This window comes from Bombina bombina, chromosome 4 (genome assembly GCF_027579735.1).
Source record: "Bombina bombina isolate aBomBom1 chromosome 4, aBomBom1.pri, whole genome shotgun sequence".
NCBI classification, from domain to species: domain Eukaryota; kingdom Metazoa; phylum Chordata; class Amphibia; order Anura; family Bombinatoridae; genus Bombina; species Bombina bombina.
This window is the reverse complement of record NC_069502.1, coordinates 817128608-817150078: the sequence shown is the minus strand read 5'-3', so window position 1 is coordinate 817150078 and position 21471 is coordinate 817128608. Positions and strand designations below refer to the sequence as shown.

The following is a 21471-nucleotide window of genomic DNA, read 5'->3' as shown; positions in this document are numbered from 1 at the left end:
GGACAGTTTCTTGGGTGCCCCCTGTATCAGGCCCATTTATACCTGGCTGGTCCAGTTGGGATGCCGATTGGCTCACTCTTGTGTTGAGTTTCGTTTTCTTGTTTAGTTACAAGTTATAGGTGGCCTTTTTGTTCCTAGAAGTCAGGCTGGTCCTCATTTGTTCTTCTGGGGGCATCAGAGGGGATTGTGCTCATTCCTCATTGGCCTTTGCATTCTTAGCTGGCGGGTTTTCCAAGGTTCGGATCCTGCTACGGCGTACTCTGTAGGCTCCTGGGTCAGGTGCTAGAGTTTTTCTCCTTCCCAGTAGGTTGGAGGTTCAGAGGATTCCATGGAAAAAGTTTCTGGTGTTGTTTCCTCGTCTTCTCTTTTGAGGCTTCCTTTGGGATTTTCCTCTTGGACTCTGTTTCCTTGATGACGGTACCTCTTCCTTCTGGTTGAGGCTGATGGGCCTTTTGTTCCCTTCCTTGGGGTTAGCCTTCTGGTAATCTGTTTCAGGAAGTTAGGGCCTTTTGGCCTTTTTCTACTTCCGGGATCTCGTCTGCTCCCATATTTTTAGAGGTTGCAGATTAGGTTGTCTCCTTTTTTCCCTGTGTTTGCCCCTGCTTAGGTGTCTTGGGTTTTCATCCACCAGGGTTTAGGATGCTCGTTCATTCATTAATTCCTCGAGTGGTAGGGGTTTCCAGGAAGATGATTCTGAGAGGATCTTGGAGACTTCTGTTGTCTTCTCAATCCAGATTTTCTAAGGGTTGAGCTCTGTTCCCTTGTACGTTTACCTTAGTCTTTGGACTTGGTGGGTGTTATCCCTAGAGCCTTTAGGGTCAACCAGAGTAGCTGGGTGGCTTTCATCATTGCCTCGCACCCTTTAAGTTGGGGGTTGTATCCCGCTGTGGGTGTCTTTTAAGCAATCTGTGTCTGGGACGCTTACGTGAGAGTTCAGTGTCCAAGGTGCCTTGGATATGACTGTGATTGCATCACCTGTGGTGCAAAGTCTGCTCCGGATGGGGTAACCCGGTGGTTCCTCAGGGGTTATTAGTTTGTTTAAAGCCGGCTCCGAGTTCCGGGGTGTCAGGGTTCCCTGTAGAGTTATATAAATTATTACCTAGAGAGCTGAGGGTCTGGTAATTCTCCATCATCACATCCTTATAAAGCTCTTTTTGTTCTTCAGCTAAACAGCCCCACTCCTCCTCCGAGAAATAAACTGCAACTTCATCAAACTCCATTTGCTAAGCTTCCTGATATTCACTGTTTTGTGCAGGCTTTGGTTCGTATCATTAAATCAATCTCTCCTCCTTGGAGTCTTAATTTGGTTTTGAAGGCTTTACAGGCTCATCCTTTTGAGCCTATGCATTCTTTATATATTAAACTACTTTCTTGGAAAGTGTTATTCTTTTTGGCTATCTCTTCTGCTAGAAAAGTTTCAGAATTATCTGCTCTTTCTTGTGAGTCTCCTTTTCTGGTTTTCCATCAGGATAAGGCAGTCTTGCGGATTTAAGTTTTTACCTAAACTTGTGAATTCTAACAACATTAATAGGGAAATTGTTGTTCCCTCTCTGTGTCCTAATCCTAAGAATTCTTTGGAGAGATCCTTACATTCTCTGGATGTGGTAAGAGCTTTGAAATATTATATTGAAGCTACTAAAGATTTCAGGAAGACTTCTAGTCTATTTGTTATCTTTTCTGGTTCTAGGAAAGGTCAGAAGGCTTCTGTCATTTCTTTGGCATCTTGGTTAAAGCTTTTGATTCATCATGCTTATTTGTAGTCGGGTAATCCCCGCCTCAGAGGATTACGGCTCATTCTACTAGGTCAGTTTCCACTTCCTGGGTTTTTAAGAATGAAGCTTCTGTTGATCAGATTTGCAAAGCAGCAACTTAGTCTTCTTTGCATACATTTACTAAATTCTACCATTTTGATGTTTTCTCTTCTTCAGAAGCAGTTTTTGGTAGAAAAGTACTTCAGGCAGCTGTTTCAGTTTGATTCTTCTGCTTATATTTTCAGTTTTTTTCATTATAAAGATTAAAACTTTTGATTTGGGTTGTGGATTAATTTTTCAGCGGAATTGGCTGTCTTTATTTTTATCACTCCCTCCACATCTTGGGTATTTGCTATCCCATACGTCACTAGCTCATGGACTCTTGCCAATTAAATGAAAGAAAACATAATTTTTGTAAGAATTTACCTGATAAATTAATTTCTTTCATATTGGCAAGAGTCCATGAGACCCACCATTTTTATGGTGGTTATGATTTTTTTGTATAAAGCACAATTATTCCAATTCCTTGTTGATGCTTTTTGCTCCTTTCTTATCACCCCACTTCTTGGCTATTCGTTAAACTGAATTGTGGGTGTGGTGGGGGGTGTATTTATAGGCATTTTGAGGTTTGGTAAACTTTGCCCCTCCTGGTAGGATTGTATATCCCATACGTCACTAGCTCATGGACTCTTGCCAATATGAAAGAAATGAATTTATCAGGTAAATTCTTACATAAATTATGTTTTCATGATGGTGAGAGTCCACAAACCCCACCCTTGTTATTCTGAACAGCTGGTGGCAGGACTTGTTTTGCACTTCATTTACCCTGCTTTGTCGTTTCTTGCTTTTCTAGTTTTATTTCTCTACTTGGCCATATATATGACTGAGGGATGGTGGGAGAGTGGGAAGAATTAAACCTCTGATTTGTAGGGATCTTTCTGCCTCCTAGTGGGGTTGAGTGTAATCCCACATGTGGCTATTGTGTGGACTCAGCCTCATGAAAAATGTTTGTCAGGTAAGCAAAATCTAGGTTACAATATGGCACCACCCCACAGAGGAGACAGACAGCTTAACTGGAAGTTTCATAATGCTAAATTTCTGATAAATCATTGTTTTACCTTCTGATTTTATTACTCACATGCTTGTTTTAATTTACCTTTTGAATAATGTACATTTTTATGTGATTGGTATACAGTTTAATGTCTATTTAAACAATGGGCATATATGTGCTTTTTTTAAAAAAAATTTAGATAACCTGTCCCAAGGCTTCTTGACACCATCCTGGGAGATTGTGACTACGTATGCCAGCCTTTCATACTGGGGAGCAGTGTGGGGTCCCCAGAAAGCTCAGGGGACTTGGTCTCAGGAAGAATTGTCTCTTCCTATCAATATCCTGGAACTGCGGGCCATTTACAGTGCTCTAAGGGTATGGTCCCAGCTTTGTTCTGTCCGGTATATAAGATTCCAATCAGACAACATAACTTCAGTTGCTTACATAAATCACCAGGGAGGAACAAGAAGTTCCCTAGCGATAAAGGAAGTGCCTCGGATTCTCCAGTGGATGGAATCTCACTCCTGTCTTCTCTCTGCGTTCCACATCCCAAGTCACATTCCAAGTGTGGACAACTGGGAAGCGGACTTCCTAAGTAGACAGTCCTTTCACCTGGGGGAGTGGTCTCTTTACCCAGAGGTGTGTTGAGAGATAACCCTCAGGTGGGGGGTACCAGAGATCGACCTCATGGCTTCTCGGCTCAATGCCAAGCTACCCAGGTACAGGTCGAGATTGAGGGATCCTCAGGCGGATTTAGTGGATGCGTTAGTTCCTTGGAGGTTGAAGCTCATGTATCGGTTTCTCCATTGACTCTTCTGCCTCGTGTCATCACCCGCATCAAGCAGGAGCAAGCCCCTGCAATTCTAATAGCTCCATCTTGGCCCCGCAGGACCTGGTTTGCGGACCTGGTGAGGATGTCTTCCTCCCCTCCGTGGAGGTTGCCTTCTTGGGTGGATCAGCTGAGTCAAGTTCCATTCCTACATCAAAACCTAGGTTCTCTGAGGCTGACTGTGTGGAGTTTGAACACATTAGTTTTTTGTAAGAGAGGGTTCTCTGAGGGTGTCATAGATACCCTGATTTCAAGCTTGTAAACCTGTTACTCACCATATTTACCACAGGGTGTGGCGTACCTATCTAAATTGGTGTGAGGAACATGGCTTTCCTTGGCACAAGGTGAGAGTTACTCTGAATCTCTCATTTCTCAAAGATGGTTTAGAGAAAGGCCTATCAGCCAGCTCTCTCAAGGGTCAGATCTCTTCCCTGTCTGTCTTACTGCACAAGAGATTGGCAGACCCTTCTGATGCTCAGTCCTTTATTCAGGCCCTGACTAGAATTAGGCCTATACTTAAACCTGTTGCTCCTCCTTGGAGCCTCAATCTTGTTCTTTGTGTTCTTCAGCAGGCTCAGTTTGAGACTATGCATTCTGTTGATATTAAACTTTTATCCTGGAAAGTTTTGTTTTTGTTGGCTATCGCCTCTGCTCGCAGAGTTTCTGATATGTATGCTTTACAATTTGACCCCCACTTACCTCGTTTTTCACGCAGATAAGGCGGTTTTACGCACTAAATTAGGTTTTCTACCTAACGTGGTCTTGGATTGCAACATCAATCAGGAGATTGTTGTTACTTGCTTTTGTCCTAATCCTTCATCCTCGAAGGAAGGTTTGCTCCACAATCTGGATGTGGTTCGTGCCTTAAATTTCTAGCTTCAGACGACTAAGGATTTAAGACTATCCTCTTCTTTGTTTGTGTTATATTCTGGTAAACGCAATGGTCAGAAGGCTACTGTGACTTCTCTATCTTTTTGGCTGGGAAGTGTCATACGTTTGGCCTATGAGAAGACCTGAGAGGATTACGGCTCATTCCACTAGAGCAGTATCCTCTTCTTGGGCTTTTAGGAACAAAGCTTCTGAGGATCTGATTTGTAAGGTGGCTACCTGGTCTTCCTTACATACTTTTTCAAAATTCTACAAGTTTGATGTTTGTGATTCAACTTAAGCTGCCTTTGGGAGAAAGGTGTTGCAAGCAGTGGTGCCTTCAGATAAGGGTCTGCCTATTTTTATTTTTACCCTCCTGTTTTCTATTGTGTGTCCTCTATAGTTTGGGTATTGGTTTCCAACAGTAAGGAATGAAGTTGTGGACTCTCCCTGCCATTGGTAAGAAAACAAAATGTATGCTTACCAGATAAATTACTTTATTTCCTGGCAGGGAGAGTCCATCACCCCGCCCAAAGTACTTTGGGCGGATTCCTCTTTTTATCTTCTGACATCTCTACCCCTAATGTTTTTCCTGCTTTTCCTTGTTCCTTCGGCCAAATGACTAGAGGGATAGGGGAAATGGGAGGGATATTTATAGCCTTTGGCTGGGGTGTTTTTCCCTCCTCCTGGTGGCCAGGTGTTGATATTCCCAACAGTAAGGAATGAAGTTGTGGACTCTCCCTGCAGTAAAGAAAGGAATTTATCTGGTAAGCATACATTTTGTTTCCCCCCCCCACCTTTTCAGTATAAAACAGATCATCTCTCCTCATATTTCTAGCCCTCTTCAGAGCTTTTTCCACCCATTTATTTGAATAAACCCTCTTCAAAAATCTTTCACTCAATTGAGAGGCATGCTTATCAAATGTTCTTATTGAAGAACAGTTCCTCTTAAGCCTGAGGAATTGTCCAACCCTTTTATTATTATTATTACTATTATTATTATTATTAAATCAGAGTTGGGGGGAGACCTCTCTGAATCTGAGGATCTTAATGTATTTACAACATTTAAGAAGTATAGATATTTTCAGAATAGATATGTGAAAATAAGAGCTGAAAATTCAAGTTTATCTAACTATATTACAAATAAGATGGCACCTAAGGGCTTCAGACAGCATCTTGACCCTGGGCCAAGCACAAAGGAGGATAATGAGGGAGATAATTTTGTGGATGAATGGAATGAGAATCTTTCAGCTTGCTCACTTGGCTTAATGGACATGATGATTAAAGGAACAATAGAAGATAGGATAAAATTTAAATTGAGGTTGAGATTGCCTTGAGCATTGTAAATAAATTTTAAAAAGACCCCAATTTTAATAAATTAAATGATGAGACTAAAACTGTGATATCAAGGCTACAATTTGAAATTTAAAACAAGGAAGTGTAGGAAACTGCAGATTGGCTGATTCAAAACAAGGGCATAAAGGCAACTTTCTGCGTGGCATATGTGTTTTTTTTCTTTCCTTTAATGGAAAGGACTAAGATATTGTTGGTTAATAGTGGAAAAGTGTTTGATATGACCCTTTTTTAATTGTAACTCTGTAGTGGTAGTATACTTGTTGCACTGTTCCTGACCTTGCGTCTATGTAGGAAGAACCAAATGTTACATGTAATACAGGATTCAAGAACATAGGGATGACATTAAACATAAGAGGGACACTAATATGGCTAGACACTTTGCTACCTTTTATCATAGTGAAACTGTATCTTTAAAATTTGCAGCGATTGATACTGGAGACCCTAATAATAAAGGGGGTAATGTTTGCTACAAAAAGAAGCAAGATGGATATTTAATTTAATAACTAGGTCTCCTTTAGGTCTAAATGATAAACTGGATTATGCATGTTTCTTATAATTCTGCCATGCAGTTAGATACAGGTAAATTACTGTCTGTTTGGTAATATTAGCAATTGTTACTAGAGACCCTAAGATTAAAAAGGGAACAGTATGGACAAAAAGAGGCTAGATAGGCATTTAATTCGGTAACTAGGTCTTGTAAGCTTAAATGACAAGTTGTACCATGGGTGTTCTTTCATGATTTTGATGTATGTATTTAGATATGGGCAATTGCCTGTCTTGATAATATGATGAAAAAGTAAGCTCCACAATGTCTGAATAAAATAATATTTAACATTTGTAAACTTTATGTAAGCCTCCTTTTGGATATGTACTTTCACTTTAAATGGCAGAACACTGGAAATTGCAGAAAGAGGAAAAGGGTTTAAATAATGAGGATGAACTTTCTAGTAGTAGCTCTGATAAAGCTCCAGTATGGATACTGTGAAGGAGTGAAATGCACGTCCCTTTAGCAATATCATTTGTGGATTACAAATTACTATGGGTGATCACCTTTATTTGCTTACGGGGACACTCAAGTCAAAATTAACCTTTAATGATTCAGATAAAACATGCAATTTTAAACAACTTTCCAATTTACTTCCATTAACAAAATGTGCACAGTCTTTTTATATTTACACTTTTTGAGTCGCCAGCTCCTACTGAGTATGTACAAGAATTCATAGAATATACGTATATGCATTTGTGATTGGCTGATAGCTGTCACATGATACAGGAGGAGTGGAAATATACATATCTTTGAAATTTGCTAGAAAAAAAACTACTCATTTGAAGTTTAGACTAAAAGCTATTGCATTGTCTTTTTATCATGCATTTGTTGATTATGCAAATCTACTGTATTTACCGGTCCTTTAAGCATGTTAGAACACAGTGAGCAGTAGCAGGCATGTATGGATTAGAAGAATATCCCGTTACACTGATGCTTCGGCTGGATGTAAACATCTGGCCATGCGTCTCTAAGGGGGGTGGACCCTCCATGTGTTTGAGGCTGTAATCACCTGGGACCGGATGAGGAGTTCTCTCTTAATGTTTGGAGGTATGGTAAAGGCAGCAGCACATTACTTGGGATGGTAAGATAAGGATTTCAATTGAATATGCAGTTGGGACCATATGAGCAGTGATAACTGCAGTCAGTTTATACCTGCGTAGTGATTGGGATATGTTTGCTATACAAGATTTGGCTCATGAATGCATTTACATATATTATACTTGGAATGCTTTTATCTCATAGCGTTTCCCTGAAGTGGGACTTAGCAACATTATGCTATATAAGCGCTCTAAATATGGAGGCTTAGGTTTGTTTGAGAACTAAAAGGGATATATTGCTATGTGTTTCGTTATCTATGGTATGCTTGTAATATATCTATCTAAAAGGCATGGTGGTACCACCCATATTTTGTATTGGAGGTATTTTCTGTAAAACAAATATTTCTTCTACAAGATACGACGAGTCCACGGATTCATCCTTTACTTGTGGGATATTATCCTCCTGCTAACAGGAAGTGGCAAAGAGCACCACAGCAGAGCTGTCTATATAGCTCCTCCCTTGACTCCACCTCCCAGTCATTCTCTTTTCCTATACTAAGTAATAGGAAGGGTAAAGTGAAAGAGGTGATAAAATGTTAGTTTTTATTTTCTTCAAGCAAGACTTTTTTATTTTAAATGGTACCGGTGAGTGCTATTTTTTCCCAGGCAGCAGATGGATGAAGATTTCTGCCTGGAGACTAATGATCTTAGCAGTTGTTACTAAGATCCAGAGTAGTTCCCACAAAATGGCTGAGGAGTACTTAAGAAACTTCAGTGTGAGGAACGGTTTTCATGCTACAAGCATTGAGGTATGTTCAGTCATTTTTTTCTGGAGAGACTGTGTTATTTCAGAATTGGCTGACAGTATCCCCATGAGGGAAGGGGTAAGCAGTAATCCTATTGTGAAAAAGAGGGGTATTACTGGACCTGTATGTTGGGCTATAAAAAAATGATTGACACTGATAACATAATGTTTGTGGGCAAACGATATGTTGGGAGATAACTTAACGTTTTTTTGTGACAAACGTTTTCTTTTTATTGTCAATGGAGGGTACACATGGCTTCAGTTAGATTTGGGTATATGAACCCACATGGCTAGATTTTTAGACTGCTTTGGAGCGGTCCTTTTGCAAGGCTGTGAGACATCGAATAGATGAGCGGGGCCTATTTTCGCGCCTCAGTTGCGCAGTTGTATTCCCCATGCAAGCTCCAGCTCCGGTGGGCCCTTCAAGAAAGTTTGGGCCTAATCGAAGGGTTAATCCGATTTTGCAGACCCCTGAGGGCAGGTAGGCACCACAGCAGGGCTGTGGCGAGGTGCAGTTTTTTTTTTTGACTGATTATAACGTTTTTTTATCTAACGTTTTTATACATAAGAGTTAAGTGATCCTTTTCTTGTGGTGCAATCTTAGCTGGCAAGTTAGGATATATTTATCATAAAATTGAGATAATTTTATAATTTTGAAGCAGTTTTGGAAAAATTGTATGCTTTTTCTCTTAAAGGCGCAGTATCGTTTTTTCAGATTGTTATTTTTTCACTAAATAAAGTGTTTTCTAGCCTGTTTGTGGTTATTACTAGCCTGTTTAACATGTCTGACATTGAGGAAAGCCAATGTTCCATGTGTTTAGAAGCCATTGTGGAACCCCCACTTCAAATATGTCCCTCATGTACTGAAAGGGCCTTACATTGCAAAGACCATATTTTAGCTGATAAAAGTATGTCTCGGGATGATTCTCAGTCAGAAGAGAATCAGGTTATGCCATCTGCTTATCCCCAAGTGTCACAACCTTTAACGCCCGCCCAAGCGACGCCAAGTACTTCTAGTGCGTCTAATTCCTAAACTGCCAGGTTTACAGAGTAAGCGCAGCAGGTCAGGCATTAGACTAAATGCTGAGCCCTCTGATGCTTTATTGGCCATCTCCGATGTACCCTCACAGTGTTCTGATCTGGGGGTGGGGGAATTGCTGTCTGAGGGAGAGCTTTCTGATTCAGGAAATATGTTCCCTCAAACAGACCCAGATGTGACGGCCTTTAAGTTTAAGCTTGAACACCTCCGCTTGTTACTCAGGGAGGTCTTAGCGACTCTGGTTGATTGTGACCCTATTGTCATACCACAAGAGAAACTGTGTAAAATGGATAAATATCTAGAGGTCCCTACTTACACTAATGTTTTTCCAGTCCCTAAAAGAATTTCGGACATTGTTACTAAGGAATGGGATAGACCAGGCATTCAGTTCTCTCCCCCTCCTACTTTTAAGAAAATGTTTCCCATATCTGACACCATTCGGGATTTGTGGCAGACGGTCCCTAAGGTGGAGGGAGCTATTTCTACCCTGGCTAAGCGTACAACTATACCTATTGCGGACAGTTGTGCTTTCAAAGATCCTATGGATAAAAAATTAGAAAAGCTTCTAAAGAAATTGTTTATTCATCAGGGTTTTCTTCTACAACCTATAGCGTGCATTGTTCCAGTAACTACTGCAGCAGCTTTTTGGTTCGAGGCTCTAGAGGAGTCTCTCAAGGTTGAGACCCCATTAGATGATATTTTGGATAGAATTAAGGCTCTCAAGCTAGCTAATTCTTTTATTACAGATGCCGCTTTCCAAATGGCTAAATTAGCGGCAAAGAATGCAGGCTTTGCCATTTTAGCGCGTAGAGCGTTATGGCTTAAGTCATGGTCTGCTGATGTGTCATCTAAATCCAAGCTTTTAGCTATTCCCTTTAAGGGTAAGACCCTATTCGGGCCTGAACTAAAGGAAATCATTTCTGACATTACTGGAGGTAAAGGTCATGCCCTTCCTCAGGACAAGACGGTTAAAATGAGGACCAAACAGAATAATTTTCGCTCCTTTCGAAACGTTAAAGACGGTCCCGCTACTTCTTCATCCGCCTCCAAGCAGGAGGGGAACTTTACTCAATCCAAGTCAGTCTGGAGACCTAACCAGACCTGGAATAAAGGTAAACAGGCCAAGAAGCCCGCTCTGCTACCAAGACAGCAGGAAGGGGCAGCCCCCGATCCGGGACCGGATCTAGTAGGGGGCAGACTTTCTCTCTTCGCTCAGTCTTGGGCAAGAGACGTTCAGGATTCTTGGGCATTAGAAATTGTGTCCCAGGGGTATCGTCTAGAATTCAAGGATTCTCTCCCAAGGGGGAGATTTCATCTTTCACATTTGTCTGTAGACAAGACAAAAAGAGAGGCGTTCTTACGCTGTGTAGAAGACCTATATACCATGGGTGTAATCTGCCCAGTTCCAAAATTAGAACAAGGGCAGGGGTTTTATTCCAATCTGTTCGTGGTTCCCAATAAAGAGGGAACCTTCAGACCGATTTTAGATCTCAAAAGTCTAAACAAATTTCTCAGAGTTCCATCGTTCAAGATGGAGACCATTCGAACAATCTTACCAATGATCCAGGAAGGTCAATATATGACCACCGTGGATTTGAAGGATGTGTATCTTCACATTCCTATCCACAAAAACCATCACCAGTTCCTCAGGTTCGCCTTCCTGGACAAACATTACCAGTTTGTGGCCCTTCCTTTCGGGTTGGCCACAGCTCCCAGAATTTTCACAAAGGTGCTAGGGTCCCTTTTGGCGGTTCTAAGACCGCAGGGCATATCAGTGGCGCCCTATCTGGACGATATCTTGATTCAGGCGTCAACTTACCATCTAGCCAAATCCCACACGGACATCGTGCTGGCTTTTCTAAGAACTCACGGGTGGAAGGTGAACATAAAAAAAGAGTTCACTTGTTCCTTTGACAAGAGTTCCATTCCTAGGAACTCTGATAGACTTGGTAGACATGAAGATTTTTCTGACGGAGGTCAGAAAGTCAAAGATCTTAACTACTTGCCGAGCTCTTCATTCCATTCCTCGGCCGTCAGTGGCTCAGTGTATGGAGGTAATTGGATTAATGGTAGCGGCAATGGACATAGTTCCGTTTGCCCGCTTACATCTCAGACCACTACAGCTGTGCATGCTCAGACAGTGGAATGGGGATTATGCGGATTTATCTCCGCTGATAAATCTGGATCTAGAGACCAGAGACTCTCTTCATTGGTGGTTATCACAGGATCATCTGTCCCAGGGAATGTGCGTCCGCAGGCCAGCATGGGTCATAGTGACGACGGACGCCAGCCTCTTGGGCTGGGGTGCAGTCTGGAATTCCCTGAAGGCTCAGTGTGTGTGGACTCAGGAGGAGTCCCTACTACCAATCAATATTCTGGAACTGAGAGCGATATTCAACGCGCTTCAAGCGTGGCCTCAGCTGGCTTCGGCCAAATTCATAAGATTCCAGTCGGACAATATCACGACTGTGGAATATATCAATCATCAAGGGGGAACAAAGAATTCTCTAGCGATGATAGAGGTTTCCAAGATAATTCGATGGGCAGAGACTCACTCTTGCCATCTATCAGCAATATATATCCCAGGAGTGGAGAACTGGGAAGCGGATTTTCTAAGTCATCAGACTTTTCATCCAGGGGAGTGGGAGCTCCATCCGGAGGTGTTTGCAAAATTGATTCATCAATGGGGCACACCGGAATTGGATCTGATGGCATCTCGTCAGAATGCCAAACTTCCTTCTTACGGGTCCAGATCAAGGGATCCTCAAGCAGTACTGATTGATGCTCTAGCAGTACCTTGGTCGTTCAACCTGGCTTATGTGTTTTCGCCTTTTCTTCTTCTTCCTCGTCTGATTGCTAGAATCAAACAGGAGAGGGCTTCGGTAATCTTGATAGCGCCTGCGTGGCCACGCAGTACTTAGTATGCAGACCTTGTGGAGATGTCATCTCTGCCACCGTAGAAACTGCCACTGAGACAGGACCTTCTCATTCAGGGTCCGTTCCAACATCCAAATCTAATTTCTCTGCAACTGACTGCCTGGAGATTGAACGCTTGATTTTATCTTAAGCGGGGATTCTCTGAGTCGGTCATTGATACTTTGATTCAGGCTCGAAAGCCTGTCACTAGGAAAATTTACCATAAGATATGGCGTAAATATCTTTATTGGTGCGAATCCAAAGGCTACTCATGGAGTAAGATCAGGATTCCTAGGATTTTGTCCTTTCTCCAAGAAGGATTGGAGAAGGGGTTGTCAGCTAGTTCCTTAAAGGAACAGATTTCTGCTTTGTCAATCTTACTGCACAAGCGTCTGGCAGATGTCCCAGATGTTCAGTCGTTTTGTCAGGCTTTGGTTAGAATTAAGCCTGTGTTTAAACCTGTTGCTCCGCCATGGAGTTTGAATTTAGTTCTTAATGTTCTTCAAGGGGTTCCGTTTGAACCTATGCGTTCCATAGATATTAAACTTCTATCTTGGAAAGTTCTGTTTTTAGTTGCTATCTCTTCTGCTCGAAGAGTTTCTGAGCTATCTGCATTACAATGTGACTCGCCTTATCTTATATTCCATTCTGATAAGGTGGTTTTGCGCACTAAACCTGGATTCCTTCCTAAGGTTGTTTCTAATAAGAATATTAATTTAGGAAATTGTTGTTCCTTCTCTGTGTTCTAACCCTTCTTCTAAGAAGGAGCGTCTGTTACATAACTTGGACGTGGTTCGTGCCTTGAAGTTTTACTTGCAAGCAACCAAGGATTTCCGTCAAACATCTTCTCTGTTTGTTGTCTATTCTGGAAAACGTAGAGGGCAAAAAGCTACGGCTACCTCTCTTTCTTTTAGGCTGAAAAGCATCACCCATTTGGCATACGAGACTGCTGGACAGCAGCCTCCTGAAAAGATTACAGCTCATTCTACTAGAGCGGTGGCTTCCACATGGGCTTTTAAAAACAATGCTTCTGTTGAACAGATTTGTAAGGCTTCGACTTGGTCTTCCCTTCATACCTTTTCCAAATTTTCCAAATTTGATACTTTTGCTTCTTCTGAGGCTATTTTTGGGAGAAAAGTTCTTCAAGCAGTGGTGCCTTCTGTTTCGGTATCTGTCTTGTCCCTCCCGTTCATCCGTGTCCTGTAGCTTTGGTATTGTATCTCACAAGTAAAGGATGAATCCGTGGACTCGTCGTATCTTGTAGAAGAAAAGGAAATTTATGTTTACCTGATAAATTGATTTCTTCTAAGATACGACGAGTCCACGGCCCATCCTGTCAAATTAAGACAGATTATATTATTTTGTTTAAAACTTCAGTCACCTCTGCACCTTTTAGTTTCTCCTTTTTCTTCCTATACCTTCGGTTGAATGACTGGGGGGTGGAGTCAAGGGAGGAGCTATATAGACAGCTCTGCTGTGGTGCTCTTTGCCCCTTCCTGTTAGCAGGAGGATAATATCCCACAAGTAAAGGGTGAATCCGTGGACTCGTCGTATCTTAGAAGAAATCAATTTATCAGGTAAGCATAAATTTCCTTTTTTAGACTATATACTCTTTGAAAAGAGTGCTGAATCCCCTTATTTGTGAAGATGGTTAGTGTACCCTCTTTGAATGTTCTTTTATCAAATTTTTAATTTGCTCGTTAAGGGTCTGCACCAACTTCCCCTATGGGTATTGTTGGTTCTTGCTTTTGGATCATTCAAGCAGAACAATACATATTGGTTATCTGTCGTTTTCCATAACTAGTTAAATTTATAATATAGTTTTGTGACTGATTTTATTAATTATATGTTATGTGAACATCATTTTAACAGCATGGTTTTTTAATTGCAATTCAAAAAATTAATAGTAAAATTAATTCCAGAAATATTTTTTTGTTCATGTTCACTACATAGGTATTTTAAATATTATACATTACTTTTTAAATGAAAATCTGATTTTTATTACAGGTAAAGGACGTGGTATAAAGCCAACATTCTAAAAAGCGCACATAAGCAATAGCTATAAAGAATAGGTTTGGATCTGAAATAATTGCATTACTAACATCTATGAACACAATTTTTTGCTCTACATGCATTTAAGGAAAATAATGGATAAAAAATAATTACATAAATATCTATTTATTTTAGGGATTGACAAATATAGAATGCATAGGCATCCTTAAAAATAGACCCTAATGTCCAGTAAACTTCCCTTACGCCTTAGCATAGAAGATTGAAAAAAAGGCCTAGGGTCATAACCTGTCTTTTACCCTTGTGGCAGACGGTGCTCTGACAAAATGCAGAAGGACATTTGGCAGAAGGACATTTGGCTGACAGACAGAAAGCTAAAGAATGTTCCGATTTCGGCCGAGGGCAGATACGTTCCAGAGTGCTCTGTTCTAATCAGAGCCTCGGGCGCCGCAATTGCCTCTGGGAACCTTACCATGGGTCCCAGGCCGCACGTCTTGTAATTCTCTGTCTGGGAAATTATCTATCTATCAAATCTATCTATTTATCTATCAAATCTATCTATCGTATCTATCAAATGTATCTATTGCATCTATTGATCTATCTATCTAATCTATGTATCTATCTATCAAATCTATCTATTTATCTATCAAATCTATCTATCGTATCTATCAAATGTATCTATTGCATCTATTGATCTATCTATCTAATCTATGTATCTATCTATCAAATCTATCTATCTTGTGGCCGGACTGTTATCTGACAGCCACTTGTGTTTCGGCCAAATGTCCGTCGGCCAAATGTCCGTCTGCCAAATGTCCGTCGGCTAAAAGTCCGGCCACGGTGGCAGACGCTTATTCAAAACAGTTAAATTATTCTCAAAAGAAAAAATTATGCCAATAATAAATAACTTTACTCTCATATTTCCTATCAACAGGTGAATTCACAAACTGCAGTAATTCTAGGGCTTGTCAGACTGCAAATGCTTCTTTCAGACTTTTTAAAAATCAAAGTAGCCACATGGGAAATGTATGTTCTGACTGTGGGAAATGTTTTACTCAGAAACCAAATCTTGTTGATCATCAAAAAATGCATACTGGAGAGAAAGCATTGTCATGTTCTGAATGTGGGAAGTGTTTTACTCAGAAATCCTCTCTTATTAAGCATCACAAAATTCACACAGGAGAAAAAGTATTTTTATGTTCTAATCGGGAGAAATGTTTTACTCGGAAATCGAATCTTATTGATCATCAAAAAATTCATACAGCAGAGAATGCATTTTCATGTTCTGAATGTGGCAAATGGTTTACTCAGAAATCAAATCTTAATAAGCATCACAAAATTCACACAGGAGAAAAAGAATTTCCATGTTCTGACTGTGGCAAATGTTTTACTCATAAATATACTCTTATTACGCATCTCAAAATTCATTCAGGGGAAAAAGCATTTTCATGTTCTGACTGTGGGAAAAGTTTTACTCAGAAATCAACTCTTATTATGCATCACAAAATTCACACAGGAGAAAAAGCATTTTCATGTTCTAACTGTGGGAAATCTTTTACTCAGAAAAAAAGTCTTATTGATCATCAGAAAATTCATACATTAGAGAAAGCATTTTCATGTTCTGAATGTGGGAAATGTTTTGCTCGGAAAAGAAGTCTTATTGATCATCAGAACATTCATACAGGAGATGAAGCATTTTCATGTTCTGAATGTGGGAAATGTTTCACTCGGAAAAGAAGTCTTATTGAGCATCAGAAAATTCACACAGGACAAAAATCATTTTCATGTTCCGACTGTGGGAAATGTTTTACTTGGAAATCAAATCTTGTTGATCATCAAAAAGTACATACAGGAGAGAAACCATTTTCATGTTCTGAATGTGGGAAGTGTTTTACGCACAAATCATCTCTTAATAAGCATCACAGAAGTCACACAGGAGAAAAAGCATTTTCATGTTCTGAGTGTGGGAAATGGTTTGTCCAGAAATTTGATCTTATTAGGCATCACACAATTCACACAGGAGAAAAAGCATTTTCATGTTCTGATTGTGGCAAATGTTTTAATCGGAAAGCAAATCTTATCGACCATCAAAAAACTCATACAAGAGAGAATGCATTTTCATGTTCTGAATGTGGCAAATGGTTTACTCGGAAATCATCTCTTATTAAGCATCACAAAATTCACACAGGAGAAAAAAAGCATTTTCATGTTCTGAGTGTGGGAAATGTTTTACTCTGAAAATGGATCTTCTTATGCATCAGAAAATTCATACAGGAGAGAAAGCATTTTCATGTTCTGTCTGTGGGAAAGGTTTTACTCGGAAAATGGATCTTATTAAGCATCAGAAAATTCATACATGAAAGAAAGCATTTTCATGTTCTCACTGTGGAAAATGTTTTATTCAGAAATCACATCTTATAAGACATCAAAAAATGTATATTAAAGGAAATCAGAGTTTAGAGGGACAGTATACTGTAAAATAGTTTTTCCCTTAATGTGTTTACAATTGCTTTTTACCAACTGCAGAGTAAAAAAATTATGAAAATTAACTTTTTAAGGTTTATTTGTGTATATTAAAGCTCTGATGTTGTGTTTTGAAGCCACAGCCTAATAAAATAGGTTGAGCTTGTAGGTATAATCAGATCTCATTACTGTATCACATTGTGTACATATACCTGCTTCTTTACCTGCTTCTTTATCTTATCTCTGTCCATAAAACAATCACCAGTACTTTTAGAGAACAATGGAAAATCCACATTGTATTACCTTATCTCTGCTATAGCCCACTGGGAGTGTAATTTCTTCTGCTAGCTGTGTTTACAAAGCTTATCTATAGCTGGGACCTGCGGCCACAAACTTTCAGAATAGGTGGGGATACCACATGCTAAATCAACTATTTCAAATGCCAATATAAGGGTAAAGGAGCTACTTGTAAACAATTTAATACACTCCAGCAGGTAAAGTGGATCATTGAGAACAAATTAAAGGGGAGAAATTTTTTGCGTAAACTGTCCCTTTAACCTCTTAAGTGCAGAGACACAAAGTCATCATCCGTACAGTGTCTAAAATGCTGGTGATGATTTTGGTCCTCTGGTGTACAAGCTCTTGACGCTGTTTAAGGATCCTTCTGCATCTCAAGTGGTTATGAGGTGGTACTGAGTGTTTTTCATCCCCAGGAGTATCTGGGGTCCCTATATAGGTTTGAATAATCAAATGATATGGCACAAATTAAATGTGCATTTGAGTTTCATGTGCAGATCAAAGAAGTAGAAATATCATCAAAGGCCCTTATTTATATGTTAATAAATCCTTCTTTGAAATGTAGATACTGTTGAAATGTTTATTGTCAGATGATCACTGGGATGTCGGTTTTTTTTTCATAGCTGGAAGTTAAATTGACCAGGTGTTTAGCTGTTCAAGATGAGCCTCTGTGTTAATATCAATAGTGCCTCCAAAAGCCCTTATCTGGATTAGGATAAGCTCCAGGAGTGGAACTATCATTGGTGCAGCAGCATCAGGGCCCAAGTACTGGGGGGGGTGGCAGCATAGTATCTAGTCTATAAATAGGTGTTTGCAGAATGTGTACAATACTAATGCAGGGGAGCCTTTTATAAGTGCAAATTGTATCTAAATATCCTCAACATCTTTATACAGAGCAACATGTATATTATAACTGTGGCTTACTACTGAGTTAACTTTGGGGGGGGGGGGTCCCAAAACAATTTTGAACTAGGGCTCTAAGTCCGCTGCTGATTAGCTCCTACCCTGAATTATATTAAAAGTGTATTTATTTTTTAATTGCGATTTCCAGTTATTTATTTCTATAGAAAAACACTGAATTAATATGTATTTTTGCTTATTTTAGAAAGATTACCTAATACAATTATAGATCCACAAAAGTTTTGACTATACAGGTCAGAAATAATTTACAACTATGTTTATTAACCCCTTAACGACTGAGGACGTGCAGGGTACGTCCTCAGAAAAAAGGCAGTTAACGCCTGAGAACGTACCCTGCACGTCCTCAGTGTGGAAAGCAGCTGGAAGCGATCCTGCTCGCTTCCAGCTGCTTTCCGGTTATTGCAGTGATGCCTAGATATGGAGGCATCCTGCAATAACCTTTGTAAGCCATCCGGTGCAGAGAGAGCCACTCTGTGGCCCTCTCTGCACCGGAGATCGGTGGCTTACTGCGTTGGTGGGTGGGAGCCGGACCGGGAGGCGGGTGGCGGCCATCGATGGCCCTGACGATGTGAAGGGGGGCGGGATCGTGGGCGGGGGTGGCTGGGGGCGCGCACAGGCACGGGAGGGTGGGGGCGGCGCGTGCACGGGGAGGGAGCGGGTGGGAACCGCTACACTACAGAAAATGCTAAAATAAAAAATGTTAAAAAAATCTAAAAAAGTCACTAAAAAAATGATCAGCAAAGTGGTGGGGGTTTGTCTGTGTGGGGGGGGGAAGCTACACTACAGAAAAATAAAAACAATTAAAAAAAAGCACTTTTTATTGCAAACTGGGTACTGGCAGACAGCTGCCAGTACCCAAGATGGCCCCCAATAAGGCAGAGGGGAGGGTTAGAGAGCGGTTTTGGGGGGGATCAGGGAGGTTGGGGGCTAAGGGGGGGATCCTACACAGTAGCATATGTAAATATGCTAACAATTTTTTTAAATTTTTTTTAAAACCCTTTTATTTTAGTACTGGCAGACTTTCTGCCAGTACTTAAGATGGCGGGGACAATTGTGGGGTGGGGGAGGGAAGGGAGCTGTTTGGGAGGGATCAGGGGGTGGGATGTGTCAGATGGGAGGCTGATCTCTACACTAAAGCTAAAATTAACCCTGCAAGCTCCCTACAAACTCCCTAATTAACCCCTTCACTGCTAGCCATAATACACGTGTGAGGCGCAGCAGGATTTAGCGGCCTTCTAATTACCAGAAAGCAACTCCAAAGTCATATATGTCTGCTATTTCTGAACAAAGGGGATCCCAGACAAGCATTTACAACGATTTGTGCTATAATTGCACAAGCTGTTTGTAAATGATTTCAGTGAGAAACCTAAAATTGTGAAAAATGTTATGTTTTTTTTAATTTGATCGCATTTGGCGGTGAAATGGTGGCATGAAATATACCAAAATGTGCCTAGATCAATACTTGGTGTTGTCTACTACACTACACTAAAGCTAAAATTAACCCTACAAGCTCCCTAATTAACCCCTTAACTGCTGGGCATAATACACTTGTGGTGCGCAGTGGCATTTAGCGGCCTTCTAATTACCAAAAAGCAACGCCAAAGCCATATATGTTTGCTATTTCTGAACAAAGGGGATCCCAGAGAAGAATTTACAACCATTTATGCCATAATTGCACAAGTTGTTTGTAAATAATTTCAGTGAGAAATCGAAAGTTTGTGAAAAAATGTGTGAAAAAGTGAACAATTTTTTGTATTTGATCGCATTTGGCGGTGAAATGGTGGTATGAAATATACCAAAATTGGCCTAGATCAATACTTTGGGATGTCTACTAAAAAAAAAATTATACATGTCAATGGATATTCAGAGATTCCTGAAAGATATTAGTGTTCTAATGTAACTAGCGCTAATTTTGGAAAAAAATGGTTTGGAAATAGCAAAGTGCTACTTGTATTTCTTTCATGTAATTAGCAAGAGTCCATGAGCTAGTGACGTATGGGATATACATTCCTACCAGGAGGGGCAAAGTTTCCCAAACCTCAAAATGCCTATAAATACACCCCTCACCACACCCACAATTCAGTTTTACAAACTTTGCCTCCGATGGAGGTGGTGAAGTAAGTTTGTGCTAGATTCTACGTTGATATGCGCTCCGCAGCAAGTTGGAGCCCGGTTTTCCTCTCAGCGTGCAGTGAATGTCAGAGGGATGTGAGAAGAGTATTGCCTATTTGAATGCAGTGATCTCCTTCTACGGGGTCTATTTCATAGGTTCTCTGTTATCGGTCGTAGAGATTCATCTCTTACCTCCCTTTTCAGATCGACGATATACTCTTATATATACCATTACCTCTGCTGATTCTCGTTTCAGTACTGGTTTGGCTATCTGCTATATGTAGATGAGTGTCCTGGGGTAAGTAAGTCTTATTTTCTGTGACACTCCAAGCTATGGTTGGGCACTTTGTTTATAAAGTTCTAAATATATGTATTCAAACATTTATTTGCCTTTACTCAGAATGTTCAACTTTCCTTATTTTCAGACAGTCAGTTTCATATTTGGGATAATGCATTTTTGATTTAATCTTTTTTTCTTACCTTCAAAAATTTTACTCTTCCCGGTGGGCTATTAGGCTCGCGGGGGCTGAAAATGCTTCATTTTATTGCGTCATTCTTGGCGCGGACTTTTTTGGCGCAAAAATTCTATTTCCGTTTCCGGCGTCATACGTGTCGCCGGAAGTTACGTCATTTTTTGACGTTATTTCGCGCCAAAAATGTCGGCGTTCCGGATGTGGCGTCATTTTGGCGCCAAAAGCATTTAGGCGCCAAATAATATGGGCGTCGCTTTAGTCTCCTCATTATTTAAGTCTCATTTTTTATTGCTTCTGGTTGCTAGAAGCTTGTTCTTTGGCATTTTTTCCCATTCCTGAAACTGTCATTTAAGGAATTTGATCAATTTTGCTTTATATATATGTTGTTTTTTCTCTTACATATTGCAAGATGTCTCACATTGCATCTGAGTCAGAAGATACTACAGGAAAATCGCTGTCAAGTGCTGAATCTACCAAAGCTAAGTGTATCTGCTGTAAACTTTTGGTAGCTATTTCTCCAGCTGTTGTTTGTATTGATTGTCATGACAAACTTGTTAAAGCAGATAATATTTCCTTTAGTAAAGTACCATTGCCTGTTGCAGTTCCTTCAACATCTAAGGTGCAGAATGTTCCTGATAATATAAGAGATTTTGTTTCTGAATCCATTAAGAAGGCTATGTCTGTTATTTCTCCTTCTAGTAAACGTAAAAAATCTTTTAAAACTTCTCTCCCTACAGATGAATTTTTAAATGAACGTCATCATTCTGATTCTGATGACTCCTCTGGTTCAGAGGATTCTGTCTCTGAGGTTGATGCTGATAAATCATCATATTTATTTAAAATGGAATTTATTCGTTCTTTACTTAAAGAAGTACTAATTCTAAACGTTTGGATAAGGTATTTAAAGCTCCTGTGGTTATTCCAGAAGTTTTTCCTGTTCCTAATGCTATTTCTGCAGTAATTTCCAAAGAATGGGATAAATTGGGTAATTCATTTA

General features: G+C 40.2%; 1 pseudogene; it reads left to right on the top strand.

Annotated features, from left to right (window-relative positions):
• LOC128657101 (gastrula zinc finger protein XlCGF26.1-like) overlaps positions 1-18006 on the top strand; it is a 36631-nt pseudogene extending 18625 nt beyond the window's left edge.
• The last annotated feature ends 3465 nt before the right edge of the window (positions 18007-21471 follow it).